Source organism: Pinus tabuliformis, chromosome 7 (assembly GCF_031772625.1).
Source record: "Pinus tabuliformis cultivar Carrire ecotype Pingquan chromosome 7, CPIR1, whole genome shotgun sequence".
NCBI classification, from domain to species: Eukaryota; Viridiplantae; Streptophyta; class Pinopsida; order Pinales; family Pinaceae; genus Pinus; species Pinus tabuliformis.
In genome coordinates this window covers 1,122,302,015-1,122,324,794 of record NC_142293.1, presented here as the reverse complement: position 1 = coordinate 1,122,324,794, position 22,780 = coordinate 1,122,302,015, and the positions used below count along the sequence as shown (strand labels likewise).

Here is a 22,780-nt window from a genome sequence, read left to right as displayed (position 1 = left end):
TCCTTGAAATAGGAATGACCCTGGCATTTCTATAATCAGAGAATCTCTTGAAAATTTAAGCTAAACAATATTAAAGTAATGTCTTGAACACCAAGAACCAAGAGCCTTATCGCCCTATAACGAAGCAACCTATGCAAGATCAAATTTAAGGCCTAAAATTTCAACGAAACAGAAGGCATACAATTTTGTGCCGTCAAGAAAAAAGTAAATCCACACTTCCCCTAAACTCTACAAGGACGTTGGTTCTTGCCACTAATACAGTGAAGCCCTTTCTAGTTTATAAAGAGAGGAGATACAATTCACATAAGTACCAAAACATTGATAAGTAGCTACAAAAACTACAATAGCCCAAAAAAATTATTAACATAATTATATACAAAAATAATACCACCAACTAAAGCAGTATCATTCCCTTCCTTTCCCACCTCAATTCCTACAGGTTATCACATTCACTTCAATAGAATGTTATCCTTACTCCATAAAAAAAAATGTTTCATGGTCTACATAAGGTACATCTATTATAATACATGAAGAACGCAAAGAAAGGCTTGTGGAAGATAAATCTGACACTTCAAATCAACAAATCATGCACCACTAAATCAAAATCATTCAAGGTTAAACACAAAAAAATAGCTTTAGGACCCACTCCAACAGTAAAATAGATATCAAAAATGCGGGAATTGTTTATTTTTAATTTTTAAGATGCTTTAAGGGTTCCCAATAAAATGCCTATAAATCAACTATCTCATTAAAACAAAGAACATGATCCAACAACTTAAAACTGATACTAAAACAAATATAATGAAGCCTGCCTTTGTAGAATAAGAAAGACAAATGAACCATAATCAAGAAGGTATTAGTAACACATAATTCCCAAAAAGACTCACCCCAAACAGATTCTGCATTGGTGTTACATTTGAGATTTTCTCCTGAATCCTGTTCTGTTTAGGTCTCAAGATTCATGAGATGCAACAAGATAGAGACCTCGTCTAGGTTAAAAAGCTAAAATCAACAAAATCTTGAACAAGAAAATTAGAATATTGGGGGTACACCCAAACACCTCTAGGCTTTCAAAGCTACATATATAATGGACTATGAGAAATAAAATTTTGCATCTCCTTGCTTTAGAGGATATATAACAAGCAATAAGAACTATAAAGCATCTAAACCTAACCATTTTCCATACTACTGATAAATTGAATTTATTGAGAACTAAATATAGCTACATAACAATTCATGGATAATTTGTTACATCATAAAGAAAAGACTAATAAAATCATATGCAAGAAGCTAAAAACTATAGTGAACATTTATAAAAGGAACTAGATAAGTTAAATTTACAATTGATAAGAAATGTAAGTCAAAGAACCAAAACCATGGAAACTAAGCGGTGACTATGCAACTATAGCAAGAATCGCTGCAAAAGCCAGTTTCCATTTTCGCTATGATATGTAGGATAGCAGTAATATATAATTACAATATTAAAGAAACACTCCTAGAGTTTTCATCCTCTCTTAAAACTCTAAACCTGGGGCATAAATCCCAATGAATAATGTGTAAATTAAGAAGCTAACCTCCAACAATGCACAAATTTAAACCATAGAAGTTCAACTGGATGCATTAAGTGGGGGCTTAGGGGTCTGTTTTACTGTAGTGTGGTTGGAAAGTGAACCAATCTTATCTGCCATTTGTCCTGCTTTACCTTCAAGTATTTTTTCCCTCGGGTCATGCACTTCCTTCACTGGCTCTGCATGTTTGACCTGGGCACAATTCTCCAATGTACCTATACCATCAAAACCATTCTCCTTTGTTACATCAATTGAAACTTGCTTGGGTTCCTGAGGTTCTCCCTTACTCTCAAAATCCATGTGCTTTTCTTCATTCTCCAGCACTGGATATTTCTTTATGGTACCTTCTTCCCTTTGTGGTGCTGTCTCTTCTTCCTTCTCATCAATTTTATTTATTTCTTCAGTTTTGGACCCATGTATTTTTTCTTTGTTTTCTACTTCCCTTTTGTCATAACTCTCTTCTTCTGATTCCTTCTTCTTATCAAGATCATCTCTTCCCTTCCCTTATTCTTCCTTTTTGTGATCAACATCTTCCCCTGTTTAAGCCATATCTTCCTCATGATGGGTATCATGCATTTCCTCTTCCTTATTAACTTCTACATGTGATACTTGCTTCTCTGCATCTTCTGAATCTCCTTTTGATTTTCTGGATCTCTTTGGTTTTTTCTTCGATTCACTTTCTGATGTTTTGTCTAGTGATTCCTTTACTTTTTCACTTATCCTTGAAGATCTCCTTGTTGGTGTTACCTCACCTATGGTACAAAGAAAATGTCAAAATTATATTTTCTAAAAGATACATGCCAATATCCTCACAAAAAGGGTATGGATTTCAAATGGAAAAAAAAACAAAGACATGTAAGAACATAAGTTCAGACCAGGAAAAACCAATAAGATAAAAAACTTTACATGTGCTCCGAACATAGTTCAGATCAGGAAAAACCAATAAAATAACAAATTTTACCTGTGCTCCAATCAAATTCAGAGATAGACGACCCTCTAAGATTTGCCTTCAAGTACCACTCTATTGCCTTTTTTGTCTTGAATTCTTCACCTGTTGGGGCGATAAAAACAACTTCATATTTTTTGGGTGTCCCACCCTTCTTTGGAATAAGTTGGAAAACGAATTTCCAGAATTTCAACACAGTACAAGATATGCCGTTGAATCTCTACAATCAGTTTAGAAATTCAGAAGAGAAACTCATATATGAATCTAAAACCTGTACTGTGCACACTACATCTACATTATAAAAATTCTTAAATAACTGACCATTAAATAATCTTTAGGACATGGATTTATTTGACAGCTAGTTAGGGCTTAACCTTTTAAATTTTCCACTCAAAATTTCAATTTGCATTGTGACAAGAAGGCAATAGCTTCCTTTGGGAATGACACAAAAGGAAATTTAAGTATTTGAGTTGGAAAATATTAGGGCTGAAATCTTAACACCATGTTCAAGCACTTGCATTCTCATTGTAACTCGAGAGGTCCACACTAACACCTTATCTATTCACTATTTTCTCTGGCACTCCTAAAGTCTGAAATTGATTTGGTGAAACATGGGGCTCAAAACCTCACTTCATGCTTATTAAGCACCTAGTCCCTATTTATTAGGCACCCACATTCTCCTCTATGTTTGCACCTGCATTTCCAACTTATGTCATTTATGTGAACACTCTTGACAATGCCACCAATCATTGTACAAGAGAAATGTGCAGGGTTAGCAGGAATACTCATCATGGATGGATATGACTGACACATAAGGAAAGGAGATAGGTAGAAGAATATACGCCACTGAGAAAAAAATCAGTTTATATGGCGGAATAAACTATTAAAAATTGCATTCTATAGTTTTCTTGGGAGAAAGAGCCACAAGTATGTGGCTCCATGCGTGGAGGATAGGGGGTTTGTCTGGGCAGCATATCACTTAATTTTGGGTACATATTTCCTGTTGAATATAGTTGCTATCATAGGAATACATGTTGGATGTTTTTCTGTGCTATTTCGTGAGGTTTATCTTTGTTACAGGCCATAGGAATAAAGCTCCTATAGTAGCTTGTTGCAAAGGTTATTCGGTGGGTATGAAGGCATGTATAAGTCCTCTCTAGGATGCATATGCCCAAGCTTAAGTGCAGACAGGTCAAAATTCTTCCATGTAGTTTGGGACTGTTTCAAGATTCGTTGGGGAGGAGCTACCAAGCTCTAAATCAGTGATTGGGTGTATTCTATGGATAATTGCAGTAATTGAGGGAGAGGAGAATGAGGACTGAAGCTAACAACCCTAACTAGTGACCAGGATTACCATCAACATTTGAAGCTAACTGTGTTTTTGCCCTAACCAGTATTCAGAATTGCAGTATAGAAACCTCCAACCCTTGGTGCCAGAATTGCAGCTTCATTAAGTCATATTCATGTTTAAGTGATTTGATGTTGGATATTCCATTTGGAAAGTCAGTATTGACTTTAAATCACTGTTCTCTATATCCATATTTCTTGAATAGTTGATGATTAATAATAGGAAGATTCGATCAAGGGTTTTCCCCGTCTTGGGGGTTTTCCCTAGCTTGAACCATATTCTTGTGTTCTTATGTCTTGGCTTGTCTTCAACATTTATCGCTTATATTTTTTCATTAGTTATTGTATGATTGTTGATGGATTAATGGGCAAATGGATGTATGAAGTAACTAACCTAAGCAAAGAACATGTTAACTTAAAATTAACATGGTATCAGAGCTCAGGGGAGGACAAGCCCAAGTATAAGAGATTGCAATCACCAAGAAGCTTTTGAGGAATTTCATTGATTAAACCTTTAGCCCTCTGAGATAACTCTAAGTTCAAGAATAAAAAATATGTGACATTCTCTTAAATTTCATGGATACCAATCCAAGAGCTACTCGAAAATCATGGGGAAAGGTTGGAAGCCATCAAGGTATGTTCTTGTATTCATATGGTATGTTTTGAGTAATTTCAAGATATTTTCGGAGGATTATTTAGCAGTCCTATCTTGAGATTGTATAAGCATATAGGAGGATATACTTAAATATTGAAATCTTCTATTATCCTTGGTGATAGGGCCGAACCTTTGTAGATGTTTGATTGAAGTATTACAACCCTCATTTTAGAGTACTGTATCATTCTTAAAAGAATAATTTCTCTTTGAGATTCTCAGATCGCTGGAAAGTTTCAGATGACAACTATGGTTTCACATCCATCTCATCCCTTTTTGGTTCATTTCATATCACTGAGCATTTAAAGCCGTGTTGTTAAAGGGTATATTGAAGACAACCCAGTTTGAGCATGAGTACTGGATCTTTGTTGAGAGTTTGTTGACAATTATGAATATAAGGATCAACCTTGATTATCCTATGCGACATACTTTCTGGGAAAATTTTCAGATCAAGGAGCAATATTAGTAATCAATGATTGTATTTCTATAACTTTTGCAACAATTTTTCTTGGGGATATATGTATATATATGTTATCGACATAATCCGTCAGGTTGGTGAAGGCATTATGGGAGATGCATTGATCACTTGATATCTCAAGGAAATACACCCTTTCTTCTTAATACCAACCCTAAGGTTCTGAGCGATCTTGCTCTGAACTTGATTTAAGAATCTTGATCTCTAATGATGATGTAATCCTAGCAACATTTGATTGATTCTCTTCTTGAAGGTATCTCGACTCATTCAAATCAACAATTAACTTCCCCACAAGAATTCTGGGCTATGCTTAAAATGATGACCTATTAAGTTTTCTTGTTGGTAAGTAAGGCAACCATATTTTGTGCTAAGAGGTTCAGATTTGAAGATTGAATTTGAAGCACACAGAAATGTAAGGAATTCTATCACATCTCATATTCGATGCCTTGACAACCTTATCCTATCTCTAACCTTGATATCAAATAATAGTACCATTTTCTTCAAAGTCAAATGCCTTATCATATTGTGAAACGTGGCTCTTGGTTTTCAAATCTACTTGACCTTCTCTCTCTTGAATTATTGAAATCATTCAAAGCTAAGAATGGAACATCTCTAAGAGCAAAGGTATTAGCTTGATGGAAAGTCATTTTGAAATCATATAAGTGACAACTAAATTAGGACAATTTTATGAAGATATGTCTAAGTTTCAAGTTGAAAACTGATTGCGTGTAGAAGTTGTCATGGAATCAGTAATAAGTAGAAAATGGTTTCACTCTTGTTGTTAAGTTGTATCACTAATAAAAATCATCGGCAAAATGTTGCGGTGAACTTTTCAGAGGCTTAAACATTTAGATCAAGTACACAAATTGTTTTCGTTGATGAATATGTATAAGGAAATGTTGAGATTAGTTACTGCTGGACATATATTACTTTTATCTCTGGAATAAAACTAAGAAGCCTTGTTAACAAAAAAATGCTTGTATGGACCATATTGGTATATTGAGTAATGATGGGTTCGTCCTAGAAGTATGAAGATCTGTAGCTATAAAGGATCGTATCCTGTGCAGTAAAGATGCAATATCAGTGGCACTTTCTATGAATGACATCCTTGTACATGAAACACAACATCATTTATGCTCTATTGTCAGCCCACCATTTTGTATGATATCGCTACAAGTCTAGTAGCAGTGGTGATATGTTGTAGGCCCTATATGTTGATGCCTGTGTTACAGGATTGTTCACAATCAAGCTGTAAACTAGTCAAATGCATATTTTGAAGCTTTTATTCTTGAAGATTGGTTAGGAAAAGAATGGCCTTCGTTGAAATCATCTCAATAAATATGTCTTCTCTTGATTAAAGAAGAACCTTGTCGATTCTTCAGAAAGTTCCTCTTTGGTCTGGAGCTTCCTTGAAGCCCATACGAGAAGCTCAGGAAATTAAACATAGCAAGGCTCTACTATAAAATCTTTGGATTAATAGCAGGTTGAAGACAGACCTATGAATACAATTTGAGTATGAGGGAGCTATGATTCAACTATTGATGACATTTGTCCAACAGATGATAACCCCCTCATTTATCAAAGTAAGAGGGATATTTTTCTTGAGGGGTTAAGATGCAGGGCTCTAAGATTAAAAGGTTTGATAAGATGGAGATGCTGTTAATTTGGACATAGTCATCTTATGAGGTCTCTATATGAAGAATTTTGGGTGGATCCATGGATATGAATTATTGCTTACTCAGATATCTTTATTGCCTGAAATACATTGCTAGAATTTTTGTTGGTTAGACAGTATGGTAAATGAGAAGTGCACATCTAAAATTCACATTACTTTATGAATAAATCAAAATCTGAAACATTATGAAGGCTAAAATCTGGGTCATCATGAAGGCTAAAATAATCAAGTATGGCTTCAGTGAGCCATTTATGTACTCCTCCATTGTATATTGTAGAAGAAGATTTTGAGAATTCATTGTTTCTCATACCACAATATATGGTACAACAAAGGATAAATTTCTAGGACATGTTTGCGTGGACAAATCTTATGATGAGCAGGCTGTCAGATGAACACAATGCACCCTGAAAAGACAAAGAGGGAGTAATATCAATCAAATAACGTAAGAAGCAGAGGATTGTGCGACCAAGATCTCTGCTATAAATCAATGTGTTTGCTATACATACATCTATATGTTATGAGGATCATATTGATATAGTCTTGACTTTTAGAAAGAAGCTTGGCATTGTTCCCTATATGAAGGGATCCTAGATAAAATATTGAATATTGAGCTCTCGGAGCTCTTGTGGGCTTGGGATACTTATTGAGCTATGAGCGAACATAGGGTGAATGGTTCACCTTCCACTATTGGTGCGTTGTGTACAAGGTGAGTTGTTCACCTTCCCCTATGATACCCCATGACGGTTGATATGTATGTAAGGTGAGTGGGTCACCTTCCCCTACTGGTGATGACATATGCATAGGACAAGTGGTTCACCTTTTCCTAATGGCATATGAGCTGGATAGGTGGTTCACCTTCTCCTGTGGATACCCCAACGAGAGATGCATATAGGCATTTGTTGACATGTCAGTGGGACGTGGTTCATCCTTTCCCCACATGTAGGATGCTCATTCCCTATGATTGTTGGTTGACATGTCGGTGGGACGTCGTTCATCCTTTCCCCATGTGTAGGATCCTTCCTATGATTGATTGTTGTGACTTGTGTTTGTAGAATGCGGTTCGTCATTTCCCTACGTGTGATTGTGATTTGTGATTGTAGGATATGGTTTTTCCTTTCCCTACATGTGATTGTGATGTGTTTTTGTAGGATGTGGTTCGTCCTTTCCCTACGTGTGATTGTGATGTGTGATTGTAGGATGTGGTTTGTCCTTTCCCTATGTGTGGTTGTGATCAGGATGTGATACATTCTTTCCCTGCTACTGTTTCAGTATCATCCTACCCATGTAGTGTGGGACAGATGGGAAGTACCTCTTATCTGGCCAATGAGTTGGGAAAAGTGGTTAAGGACCATAGTAATACCGATGGATGCATTGGGTATTTTCATACTCCCTATGACTAGGATGCTTGGTGTTTTTCAACTTTATCTGGGATCAAGTCTGATTGAGGTTTTACCTTTGGACTGAATTTTGTTAGTGGAGAGTGGTAAGGTCTTGTGACTCACTCTCAATCAATTCTTCTTCATTATTACTTCAGTGTTCAACAAAGTAGAGCAAAATTGAGATTCATAGATGGTTCATGATGATCAGAGACATAGTTGTTGGTTTGACAGGTGGAATTCTCCCTAGTTGAGAGGGAGTGTTAAATTTGGCAACTAGGGAAAAATTACACCATTGGACAAATCATATATTGTATATGATTATTGCATTTAACTATTCTTTTAGAGAGGACCAAAATCAACCTAAAGATCACTGAATTTGGATAAGGAAAATATTTATTTATTTAAAAGAAATTCTACAAGTGATAATCTTATTAAGTCGGGAAAATTGAAAATTTGAAATTCAAATTTGCCTCCAAGTGTCAAGGTCGGCTTCACCTCCATAAGGACAAATTGTCATATATATATATATATATATATATATATAGGCATCCTCCATCCTCATTTAGATCATCCAAGTGCTCATCCTCAACTAGGAAATAGGATGGCATCTCAGGCAGGATGCAGGTGGCAGGGGTCAAGATTATGAGGAGGCATATCTCTGTTTAGGTTACAGTTTTTGTTAAATTGGAAAATAGGGAAAAAATCCATGTGGGTTGAATTATTTATGGTATTTGATATTTTTATTGGATCCCTCTTGTCGAGAGGTGTAGGATTGATCCAAATATCATTCAATTCTGATAAGTATTTATGGAGACATGAATTTATTTTGTTTATGTAATTATTATCAAGCAGATCAGCTCTTATGTAGGCTCTAGAAGCCCAAACGACATATCTATTCACTTATAAATTTTTGGAGTAGGAGAGAGACACCATGAGAATATACTCTGGCCTATGATGCTCTAGTTCTAATGCACAACAATGGAGACACCTACAACGTGATGGCATATACGCTGTTGATAATCCTAAGCTAATACGCTGCAGTGGAGACTTCTACACACAGTCAAACATGATGCCATATACGTTGTTCATTATACACAGTTCACACGCTATCCATGATGTACATGATGAGGAATGCAAAGACTGATATAGTATACGTATGCAATCATAGCACTAACATGTATGTTGTTATAATATACGCATTATTAACGAATGAGCCATAGTAATAACCCGAAGGAGCATTAATATAATGCGCACACACACAGTTCATGGAGACAATACATCTCAGAAATATAGGCATACAACGTAATGAAATCCAATGCAGGTCAAGATCCAGACATATCTCATAGCCTATGAAACATGCATGTTCATAGAAGCTGCATTGACAACGTAATGGCACGCAGGTTCATTTAACGTAATGGAAGCCGCAGTAACGTATGGAAGCTACTGGAGCATGAAAGAAATGGCAATATATATATATATATATATATATATATATATATATATACAGGCAATGGAGATACAACACAACAATGTCAATATATATACACAACAATATTTACACGTTGTAATGGAGATACCTTCCTACGCTATCAGGAAGTCACCTTCTACACAGTCAAAGGAAACCTGCCTTAGACATTCTCCTGCTCAATGACAGATAGACAAGAATTCAAATGGACAGTAAGCTACAGTTTTGTTGACAGTAACCCCTCGATCAAAGGAGCAGATCTCGGTTGCCATGAATGAAGGTATGATCTCAGATGTCATCTCGATGAATGAAAAAGGTATGTGTATTAACATATATATCAATATATATGTGTGTGTGTTGATCTGTGCTCCTACTAGCTGATTCTAGTGTTTATATGATGAAACTATCATTATATAAAAGAAGAAAAGAGCACAGTGAATATCTCAATGGATCTCATCATTGGAAGATACAACAGTAACAAAGGTACAAGTAAAAGTGCAGCAATGATGCAACTGTGATGACTACATGATGTATGAGATCATGAGTAGCATGATGATGCATTGTTATGAAGCAACGAGAAGGAAGAGGCAGTAGCATGGTGGGCAGCACTATGAGATCATGTGCATGGGCAGTACAATAATACATTAGCAGGGGCAAGAACATGATGATGATGCACATTAGTTTGAGCAGCATTGTGATGGATAATATCATGGACATGGACAACAACATGGTGCAGTATGCAGTGGTGCAACTAGAGAACTAGATGCAGCACGATGATAGGTATCAGTTGAAGCAGAATGTCTTGAACTGATCTCTTCGTCTTAGGAGATGATCTATGCTTAGATCTAGACAAGTCAAAGTGTTGAATTCTGTTGTAAATGTACTCTCTCTCTCTCTCTCTCTCTCTTTCTCTGCTAAACTTTGAAGATAAAAGAAGATTTGATCAAAGGGTTTCCCGACACATTGTGGGGTTTGTCCCTGGCTCGCGCCACATCTTGTGTCCTCTTGTCTTGGCTTGTCTTCTGTGATTTACATTTATGTTCTATCTACAATTTACTTTATGTTGATGTGATTGCTAATATGGAAAAGAAATTAAATAAATTTCTCTAGCATAGAACATACCTAAAATTAACATGCTATCAGAGTTGAGGTGAAGACAATGCCCAAGCAAGAGTGAAAGAGCAATCACCAAAGACAATTGGGACAAGACGGAAGGATCAATGGGTTCCTCGTAATTCACATAGGGTGAATTTGAAGCATAGCATATTATCAGAATGGTGCAAAGAAACTTTTGTTGGCCTACCTAAATATCACTTCATTGGGAAGTTCGGATCTAAGGGTGGAAGGAAAGGCGGATGTCTTGGTTATAAGTTCCTCCCTTATACGAAGGAGTGTTCAAATGGTAGAGATGCAGCTCATCAAGGACACAACGTACTCTTCAAGGAAGCAAGGAACCCTAGGAATGGAAGTAAAAGTCTTTAAGGTGGCATTCGTCGATGGAAAGGTACATGTTTGAAAATAGAATTTTCAAATATGCTTTTGAGTTCAGGGTTGTATTAAGTTATAGGAATTCCACTAGGGACCATGTCCATTGACACATAGAACTAGAGGTCTGTGAGTCAGGTGGTGACAGGGAAGCCTGAATTCAAAAGGAGCATGAAAGTACATGTTTGAGATGTACCGAAAGAAAAATATTAAAAGGGGACCATTCCCCTCATGTAGTTAGTCCACAGGTTTGAAACAACCCGTGGAGCTTGAGATTCATAAATGGGAATCTCATATATACAAGTGGAAGAAAGCCCTCTATGGCTTCAAGCAAAACACCCCGGGTGTAGTATGATAGGACCGATAGTTGTTTGATGAAGCTTAGATTCACTAAGGAGTGAAACCGATCCAAACCATTATCCGAAGGTTGTGGATGATAGACCTCTCATACCGACACCTTATGCGGACGAACTATTTTTGACAGTTGCAGACCCTCTCATTTGCAGAAGTAAGAGGGAGTTGGATTCCAGACATATGTTTTGCAGTTAGCACAGGGAGCTCATATTTGGTTGAGCCTCACTGGATTGGTGCCAAGAATCTTCTGAGATGTCTTAAGGGCACAATCTCTCATGGATTGAGATACACTGCCGGAAATATGAAACTGCATGATTACTCGAATGTTGATTGGGCAGGCAATGTGGAGGATCACTGGAGCACTTCTTAGTGTTGTTCCTCTTTGGATTTTGCTTCTAAGCAGGAAGCAGAAGTCGACTGTTATAAGCACCATCGAGATTGGATACATATCTATGAGTATGATCTCGTATGAAGCTACCTGGTTGGGAAAGATCTTAAGTGAGCTTTTTGCACACATGATGAATACCACTGAGATTTATAACAATCAGAGGTGAAAATTCGATTATTGAGGAATCCCGTATTCGATGTTTGCTCTAGCAGATAGACATCATATACTACCTTATCTAGTATATGGTAAGTTGATGAGCAAGGAGGCTCCATGGCATTGAGATGATGTACAGGTCGCTAAAGCCCCAAGGGGAAGATCAAATCTATGATTTTCCTGAACGACTTGGAGTCATCGAGAGACCCTTGTACAAGGGTTCTGCATATTGTCTACATTGAGCTCTGGGAGCTTTGGGGGCTTGCAGTTCTTACTGGAGCAACGTATGACCACAGGGTGACTCACCCTCCCCTAGTGGTGCGCACTGGGACAATATGATTCGCTCTCTTGTGAGACAAGATGATTCACTCTCTTGTGGAACAGGATGATTCGCTCTCCTGTGTAGCAGAATGATTAGTTCTCCTGTGAGGCCTGGATTGATGTGTTCTCCATGGCGATTGTAGCAGGATTGACGTGTTCTCCTGTGAGGCCTAGATTGATGTGTTCTCCATGGCGATTGTAGCAGGATTGATGTGTTCTCCTGTGAGGCCTGGATTGATGTGTTCTCCATGGCGATTGTAGTAGGATTGATGTGTTCTCCTGTAAGGCCTGGATTGATGTGTTCTCCATGGCGATTGTAGTAGGATTGATGTGTTCTCCTATGAGGACAGGATTGATTAATTTCTCCTGTCGAGGTATCCTACCCATGTAGTCTGGGACTCACGGGAAGTACCTCTCATCTAATCAATGAGCAAGGAAATGAAGTTAGGGACCATAGTACCAACGGATGCATCGTTGTATCTACTATACTCCCTATGCTAGGATGACCACCATTGATTTGGGATCAATGATACTGGTCTAGGACCAACGGTAAGAGTTGTACCATACTATGACGCTGACTTCAGGTCGGTTGAGACTGGTCTAGGACCAATGGTACATACTCTGAGATTGACTTCGTGCCAGTGCAGTACGGGTTTGGGACCAGAGAGAGTGGTACATACTATGACGCTGACTTTGGGTTGGCTGAGACTGGTCTGGGACCAGTCGTACACTCTCTGAGACTGCAATAATGGTCTGGGACCAGTGGTAGGAGTGGAACCTACTATGACGCTGACTTCGGGTTGGTTGAGACTGGTCTGGGACCATTGGTACATACTCTGACACTGACTTCGTGTCAGTGCAGTACTGGTCTAGGACCAGTGAGAGTGGTACATATTATGACACTGACTTCGGGTCGGCTGAGACTGGTATGGGACCTGTGGTACACTCTTTGAGACTGCGATACTGGTCTGGGACCAGTGTTAGGAGTGGTACTCACTATGACGCTGCCTTTGGGTCGGTTGAGACTAGTTTGGGACTAGTGGTGCGCACTCTGAGACTGACTTCGGGTCAATGGAGAATGGTATGAGACATTCTCAATCAATTCTTCTTCTTCATAGTTCAGCAGAACATAGATAAGCAGAGCAGAGTAGAGCCAACAGAGTTGAGCTGAGCTGAGTAGAGCCAACTGAGACAACAGAGCTGAGCAGAGTAGAGCAGAGCCAATAGAGTTGAAATGAGCTAGCAGAGCCGAGCAGAGAAAAGCAGAGCCAATAGAGCTGAGCAGAGTAGAGCAGAGCCAATTGAGACAACAGAGCTGAGCAGAGCTGGGCAGAGTAGTGCAGGGCACTGATGGCAGAGATAGTACAGTCGGACTTATGGACCAATGGATGGAGTTCTCCCTAGTTGAGAGGGAGTGTTAAATTGGAAACTTGGGCCAAACTCCATGTGGGTCGACTTATTTATGGTAGATGATATTTTTATTAGATCCCTCTTGTCAAGAGGTGTAGGATTGATCCAAAGATCATCCAATTCTGATAAGTATTTATGGAGATATGAATTTATTTTGTTTATGTAATTATTATCAAGCCGACCAGCTCTTATGTAGGCTCTAGAAGCCCAAACGTCATGTCTATTCACTTATACGTTTTTGGTATAAATAGAAGATGATTTGATGTCATTTGAACACACATTCTTGAGGTGATCTCCTCCTCTCCACGTCTTGGGTTTTTGGAGTAGGAGAGAGACACCATGAGAATATACGCTGGCCTATGATGCTCTAGTTCTAACGCACAGCAATGGAGACACCTACAACGTGATGCCATATACGCTGTTCATAACCCTAAGCTAATACGCTGCAATGGAGACTTCTACACACAGTCAACGTGATGCCATATACGCTGTTCATTATACACAGTTCACATGCTGTCCATGATGTACATGATGAGGAACGCAAAGTCTGATATAGTATACGTATGCAGTCATAGCACTAACATGTACGCTGTTATAGTATATGCATTATTAACGAATGGGCCGTAGTAATAACCTGAAGGAGCAGTAATATAATGCACACACACGCAGTTCATGGAGACAATACATCTCAGCAATATATATATATATATATATATATATATATATATATATATATATATATATATATATATATATATATATATATATATACGCAGGCATACAACGTAATGAAATCCAACGCAGGTCAAGATCCAAACATATCTCATAGCCTATGAAACATGCAGGTTCATAGAAGCCGCATTGACAACGTAATGGCACGTAGGTTCATTTAACGTAATGGAAGCCGCAGTAAATTATGGAAGCTGCTGGAGCATGCAAGCAATGGCAATATATATATATATATATATATATACAGGCAATGGAGATACAACGCAACAATGTCAATATATATACACAGCAATATTTACACGCTGTAATGGAGATACCTTCCTACGCTGTCAGGAAGTCACCTTCTACGCAGTCATGGAGACAAGCCTTTATATGCAGTCAAAGGAAACCTGCCTCGGACATTCTCCTGCTCAATTACAGATAGACAAGAATTCAAATGGACAGTAAGCTGCAGTTTTGTTGACAGTAACCCCTCGATCAAAGGAGCAGATCTCGGTTGCCATGAATGAAGGTATGATCTCAGATGTCATCTCGATGAATGAAAAATGTATGTGTATTAACATATATATCAATATATATATGTGTGTTGATTTGTGCTCCTACTAGCTGATTCTTGTGTTTATATGATGAATCTGTCATTATATAAAAGAAGAAAAGACCATAGTGAATATCTCAATGGATCTCATCATTGGAAGATACAGTAGTAACAAAGGTACAAGTAAAAGTGCAACAATAATGCGACTATGATGACTACATGATGTATGAGATCATGAGCAGCATGATGATGCATTGTTATGAAGCAATGAGAAGGAAGAGGTAGCAACATGGTGGGCAACACTATGAGATCATGTGCATGGGCAGTACAATAATACATTAGCCGGGGCAGCAGCATGATGATGATGGACATTAGTTTGAACAACATTATGATTGATAAGATCATGGACATGGACAACAACATGGTGCAGTATGCAATGGTGCAACTAGAGAACTAGATGCAGCACGATGATGGGTATCAGTTGAAGCAGAATGTCTTCAACCGATCTCATCGTCATAGGAGATGATCTATGCTTAGATCTAGACAAGTCAAAGTGTTGACTTCTGTTGTAAATGTAATATCTCTCTCTCTCTCTTTCTTTGCTGAACTTTGAAGATAAAAGAAGATCTGATCAAAGGGTTTCCCCACAAATTGTGGGGTTTGTCCCCAGCTCACGCCACATCTTGTGTCCTCTTGTCTTGGCTTGTCTTCTGTGATTTACATTTATGTTCTATCTGCAGTTTACTTTATGCTGATGTGATTGCTAATATGGAAAAGAAATTAAATAAATTGCTCTAGCATAGAACATACCTAAAATTAACAGTTTTCTTGGGAGAAAGAGCTGCAAGTATGTGGCTCCATGCGTGGAGGATAGGAGGTCAGTCTGAGTAGCATATCACTTGATTTGGGTACAACTTTCATGTTGAATATAGCCGTTGTCAGAGGAATACCTATTGGATGCTTTTATGTGCTATTTGGTGAGGTAACAGGTTTATCTTTGTTACAGGTCAGAGGAATAGAGCTGCTACAGTAGCTTGTTGCTAAGAATATTCAGTGGGTATGAAAGCATGCATAAGTCCTCTCTAGGATGCATATGCCCACACTTGAGTGTAGATGGGTTAGAATTCTTCCATGTAGTTTGGGATTGTTTCAAGATTCGTTGAGGAGCTTCCAAGCTCTAAATCAGTGATTGGGTGTCTTCTATGGATAATTGCAGCAATTGAGGGAGAGGAGAATGAGGAATGAAGCTGACAAACCTAACCAATGACCAAGATTTCCATCAAAACTTGAAGCTAACTGTGTTTGTGCCCTAACTAGTATTCAAAATTGTAGTATAGAAATCTCCAGCCCTTGGTGCCAGAATTGCAGCTTCATTAAGTCATCTTCATGTTTAAGTGATTTGATGTCATATCTTCCATGTGGAAAGTTAATATTGAATTTAAATCATTGTTCTCTATAAATATCTTTGTTGAATAGTTGATGATTAATAATAGGAATATTTGATCAAGGGTTTTCCCCATCTTGGGGATTTTCGCTGGCTTGAGCCATATTCTTGTGTTCTTATGTCTTAGCTTGTTTTCAACATTTATCTCTTATGTTTTTTCATTAGCTATTGTATTATTGTTGATGGATTAATGGGAAAATGGATGTATGAAGTAACTAACCTAAGCAAAGAACATGTTAACTTAAAATTAACACATTCGCATAAGAAGACCCATGTAGACGATTACCAAAGGCAGAATCTCATAAGAACATCCAGGTAGACAACTACCAAAGACATATGTGCAGAGACAGGTGTAGGTATGTGGATCTGGATCCATTAAGAACCTCTCACATTATTATTTCTATTATTGATAAAGTAAGATTTGTCACAAGGAAAACGGGTGAATGAGGCTAGAGGCTAGAAAATCCAGTTAACAAGCCTAAGCTACAAGCTATGGGATACAAGTGAAAACAAGAAAGAAGACCCTAAGAGAGGGTGACCCATGAGTGTTAACCCTAGAAAAGGGAGATGTGATACTCAACATTAGATAGTGTAGGCAGATGTAGACGGAGATGTAGAGAGGATACAACTAGTGAAGAACCTGATAAATCTAATGTGTAGACAAAACTTTAAAGAATGAAATTAAAGGAAAATGCGAAGAAGTTTTAGACCCTAATCACTAGGGGAAACGTTAGTAGAAACTATACTTAAAGCATGGTCAACTTTAGATGGGGAAATGTCTAGAATTATGTCAATAATTGCAAAATTTAGATTTGAAGATCAATACTCGTTTCCTCTGACATGGGTATGTTCGACATTTTAGTTATTTACCAATATCACAATTATAGGTTTTAACCCCGTACATAAATTACCTGCATACGAATTCTAAAACACATAAAATAAACAATGCGAGAGCATAAAACATAAAACACATATACACAGAGATTTCCCTTGGATCCCAAAACCAGGACTACCAGCTTGATTTTTCATTATATTCCTTTCAATGTTATAATACATATTTATACATGCTGAAGCATCTAATACCATGGATTGAAAAACCATCGCATCCAATACCATGGATCGAAAACCATCGCGTCCAAAAAATATGTGTGAAAATCATGCACAAAACCATAGGTGGGTCCGCCCAACCTAACATAGCATCCAAAACCAAAATTTTCCGGGGTGCTGCCCCGGACCCCATAAAGTGCCGTTACGGGTACACCTCAAACCCCCTGTGACCCCCCCTCGCTACACAATCAGCGCAATGAAGGGGGGCTCCACCCCTCCTCTAACCCACCGGTTAACTACGTGGGCTATTCGTGGAAAGAATATACAAAACCCAACATTCTCCCACTTGTTGTTTTCTTTCCATGGGGGGCCACAAGAGAGATTAGTAATTTTTCCAGCCTTGAAATGCCCATTGTCTCTCTACACCAAGAGAACTTCTCAGAGCTCACAAATTTTGTCAATGCATCTGCAGTATTCTTCAAAGTGTCCACCTTTACCAGCAACACCTTTTTGTCTTCTATCATATCCCCCACAAAGTGATACTGAACATCAATGTGCTTTGTCTTTGAATGATAAGCAAGGTTATTTGCCAAGAAAATTGCACTTTGGCTATCACAATCTATCCTTATAACTCCCTGTACTAACCCCATACTTGAACAAAATCTCTGCAACCAAACTGATTCCTTGCTTGAATGAGTGGCTGCCATGTATTCTGCCTCTGTAGTTGATAGTGCCACTACAGATTGTTTCTTACTCATCCAACTGGCTGCACCTCCAAATAGGTTAAACACATACCCACTTGTATATCTTCTCTGATCTAGATCTCCAGCCCAGTCTGCATCAACAAAGCCACGAATATCCAACACTCTGTCCAAGCCTGATCTTCCTTGGTAGCACAAACCATAATCACTAGTGCCACGAAAATACCTGAAAACCCGCTTCACTGCTGTCCAGTGCTCCTTCCCTAGTTTTGACATAAACCTACTCAATACTCCCACCGCATGTGCAATGTCTGGTCTAGTACAGACCATTGCATACATCAGGCTACCAACTGCACTTGCATATGGAACATGGGACATATCCTCTTCCTCTTCTTGTGTCTTGGGACAATGTTCAACAGATAACCTCACACCTATAGGAATAGGAACCTTCACCGGTTTACTATCCTGCATATTAAACTTCTACAGTATTGTCTCGACATACTTCCTCTGGTTTAACCAGAGCTTCCTCTTTGCCCGATCTCTTTTAATTTCCATGCCCAAAATATAGTTTGCAGCACCAAGATCTTTCATGTCGAATTTGGAGGACAACTGGGTCTTCAAATCCAAGATAATTTTTTTGTCATTTCCAACCAGCAACATATCATCCACATACAAGGCCAGATAAATAACACGATCACCAATTAATTTAAAATACACACAATGATCTTCTTTGCTTCTGGTGAAGCCAAGTCCCCATATAAATGTATCAAATTTCTGATACCACATCCTTGGTGACTGTTTTAACCCATACAGAGACTTCTTTAACTTGCATACTAGTTCTTTCTTACCCTTCACCGCAAAGCCTTCAGGTTGCTTCATGTATATTTCCTCTTCCAGATCCCCGTGAAGAAATGTTGTCTTCACATCCATCTATTCTACCTCAAAATGAAAAGCATCAACAACAGATAAAAGTAATCTAATAGAAGCTACCTTGGCAACAAAAGAAAACATATCACCAAAATCAATTCCCGGCACCTGGGAATAACCTTTTGCTACCAATCGAGCTTTGTATTTCTCCACCTTTCCTTTTGCATTTGTCTTCTTCTTGAACACCCATTTGCTACCAATGGGTTTCCTTCCAGCAGGAAACTCCACTAGATCCCAAGCCTCATTTTTTTGCAAAGATGCCATTTCATCAACCATGGCCTCTTTCCAGAGTATTCCATCATTTGAATCTACCGCTTCCTTCACACTTCTGGTATCATCATCAGTAATAGATAAAGCAAAATTTGAACAGAAAGCAGATGGAATATACCTTTCTGGCTGCCTTCTTTCTCAAACTGATCTTCTTACAACTGGAGTTTGTGGCTCTTCATCTTCTGATTCCTCCTTTGCTATAGAGTCTGATTCTTCCTCCTTTAGCTCAAACTCTATCTTCTCAGGTTCCTTTCATTGGACTTCATGTTTAATAACATCTTTCACCTCTCTGAACACCACATCTCGGCTATACACAACCTTCCTTGTTGCTGGGTTCCAAAGCTTATAACCCTTTAAACCATCCTTATACCCAATAAAGATGCATTTTTCAGATTTACTATCCAACTTGGTTTATTTCTCCTTTGGAACATGTACATATGCATCACATCCAAATACCCTCAGATGTGAAAGAGAGGGTTTCTTACTAGTCCATACCTCTTGTGGAGTCTTATCCTCCAACGCTGATGAAGGTGATCTATTGACCAGGTAACATGCTGTCTCCACCACCTTTGCCTAGAATTCCTGTCCTAACTCGACACCACTGAGCATGCTTCTTGCCCTTTCTATCAATGTCTTGTTCATTCTTTCTGCAACTCCATTTTGCTGAGGTGTATATGGCGTAGTCTTCTGTTATGCTATACCTAACTTCTTACAGAATTCTTTGAATTCCTTATTGTAAAACTCTCCACCATTATCTCTCCTTAGCACCTTTATCTTCTTCTCTGTCTAGTTTTCAACCAGAGCCTTAAATTCTTTAAACTTGTCAAAGACTTCATATTTCTTCTTAAGGAAATATATCCATGTATTCCTTGAGAAGTCATCTATAAATGATACATAGTACATAGACTTACCCAATGATGGAACCTTCACAGGTCCAAACACATCACTGTGCGCAAGCTCTAATATCTATTTCGCCCTTTTACCACCAGAGGGGAAACTCACACGATTCTGCTTCCCATATACACAATTTTCATAGAAATCAAAATCCAGAGAGATATTACTCATACCTTCTACCATACCTTTACCATGAAGTATTCGAAGGCCCTTCTCTCCAATATGTCCAAGCCTTTGATGTCACAACATGGTCTTCTCTCCAAAGACCACTAGATTTTCAGCTCCACTGTCAGGAACCATAGAACTGTTGCACCCATCAACAACAGTGCTACCTTGCAGCTTGTACAGAGTTCCAATCCGACCTCCCCGCATCAATACTAGTGCTCCCCGAACCATCTTAGAGGTATCTTTCTCAAACACTATCTTTACACCTGCATCATCCAGCTTTCTTACAGAAATCAGATTCCTAGCCAATGCAAGAATATGTAGAACACCCGTAAGTGTTCTAACTCTTCCACCTTGCAACTTCAACTTTAATTTTCCGCGACCAATGATTCTAGCCTTCCTATCATCCCCCAAGAAGAAATCACCACCATCGTATTTCTCATACTCGCAGAACCATTCTCTATGGGGAGTGAAGTGAAAGGATGCACCTGAGTTAATCAATCATGCCTCATGATCTACATGTGTACTTGAAGAAGCCAAGTACACATCCCCACCTTCATCTGAGGTGGTTTTCACCTCTACAGAAGGACCATCATCAGATCCATTTCCTTTATCAAGAGCTTTAGATTTACAGTCCCTTTTGAAGTGCCCTTCCTTTCTGCATTTCCAGCACACCACCTTTACAGGTTTTCTTGGAGATTTAGATCTCCCTCTAGATTTAGATCTCCCACTCGATGACTTATTTTTGTTTCTGTTCTGGGACTGTCCTCGTACAGACAAGGCATCACCATTCTGGCTCTCCATATTTTTACGTCTCATCTCCTCCATCAGCAAGGCTGAAACTATTTCATCAAACTGCAAGGTAGTTGCATTGATACCTATTGCAATAACCAAACTATCCCACGAATCTGGTAGAGAACACAACAAACTGATGCACTTATCTTCATCTGGAATTTTAATATCAACAGATGCTAACTGACTTACCATAGTATTAAATGTGTTCAGATGCTCTATCATTGAGTCTCCATCTTCAATCCTCAAGTTATACAACTTTGTCAGCAAGAATAGTTTATTCACGAGAGACTTAGATTGGTACAAAGTCCTTAACTTGTCCCACAAAGCCTTCACCGTAGCTTCCCCTGATACATTCAACAATACTGAATCTGAGACACATAATCATATTGTGCTCTTTGCCTTCTGATCTAGCTTCTTCCATTCTTCATCGGGCACTCCCGTTGGTTTAGTACCCATATCTACCGCAATCCACTGATCTTTATCCACCAACAGATCCTCCATCTTGAGTTTCCACAACTCAAAACTATGACAATTAAATTTCTCGATCTCTATCTTTCCATTGCTTGCCATCTTCTTTCACCACCAGAATCGATCTCGCAGATCTCCCATTGAACACAGTCTACCACAGGCCCGGGTGAAACCCCTCAGCAACAAAGGCATCCCCTTGAAGCCAAAACTGCTCTGATACCAAATGTAGGTTTTAACCACGTATAGAAATTACCTGCATATGAATTCTAAAACATAGAAAATAAACAATGCAAGAGCATAACACATAAAACACATATACACAGAGATTTCCCCTGGATCCCAAAACTGGGACTACCAGCTTGATTTTTCATTATATTCCTTTCAATGTTATAATACATATTTATACATGCCGAAGCATCCAATACCATGGACCGAAAAACCATCGCGTCCAATACCATGGACCGAAAACCATCGTATCTAAAAAACATGTGTGAAAATCATGCACAAAACCATAGGTGGGTCCACCCAACCTAACATAGGGTCCAAAACCAAAATTTTCCGAGGCACTGCCCCGGACCCCATAAAGTGGCGTTACGGGTACACCTCAAACCCCCTGTGACCTCCCCTCGCTACAAAATTGGTGCAACGAAGGGGGGCTCCGCCCCCCCTCTAACCCCTTGGCTAACTACGTGGGCTAGTCGTGGAAAGAATATAACACAACCCAACACCAATCACTTCGTTAATATGAATTTAATATCCTCATACTCTTCTCAAAGGATAGAGAGAAATATTAGGGTTAACCATATATATCCCAAAATTATATGAATAAAGTGTAATCATGTAAATAATTTCCAAATATAGATGAAAAAATATAACATACTTGGCATGCTTTGCATATGCTTCATAGTGTTCCATGAGCATCTTCCTAGATTGTTCATTCAAAGAATACTCTAGGAACGGTTCTACAAGTATGCATCTTATGACCTACAATAGTAATCCAAAGTTTAGAAAGGGAAATAAATTACTATTGTTTATGGAAAAAATCATGTACTCCGGTCCCTATAACTAAGATCCAAGAATGCATACAAACTGCATGAATGTCCATGTCAATTTACTGTTGCAGAGTTGATAAAAAGTGGAGTTCAAACAATAATATAAGGTGTGCTAACTATGCAACAAATAACAAT

At 38.5% G+C, this 22,780-nt stretch overlaps 1 pseudogene; it reads right to left on the bottom strand.

The window, feature by feature from the left end:
- Positions 1-1,607: 1,607 nt before the first annotated feature.
- LOC149251461 (uncharacterized) overlaps positions 1,608-22,780 on the bottom strand; it is a 42,883-nt pseudogene continuing 21,710 nt past the window's right edge.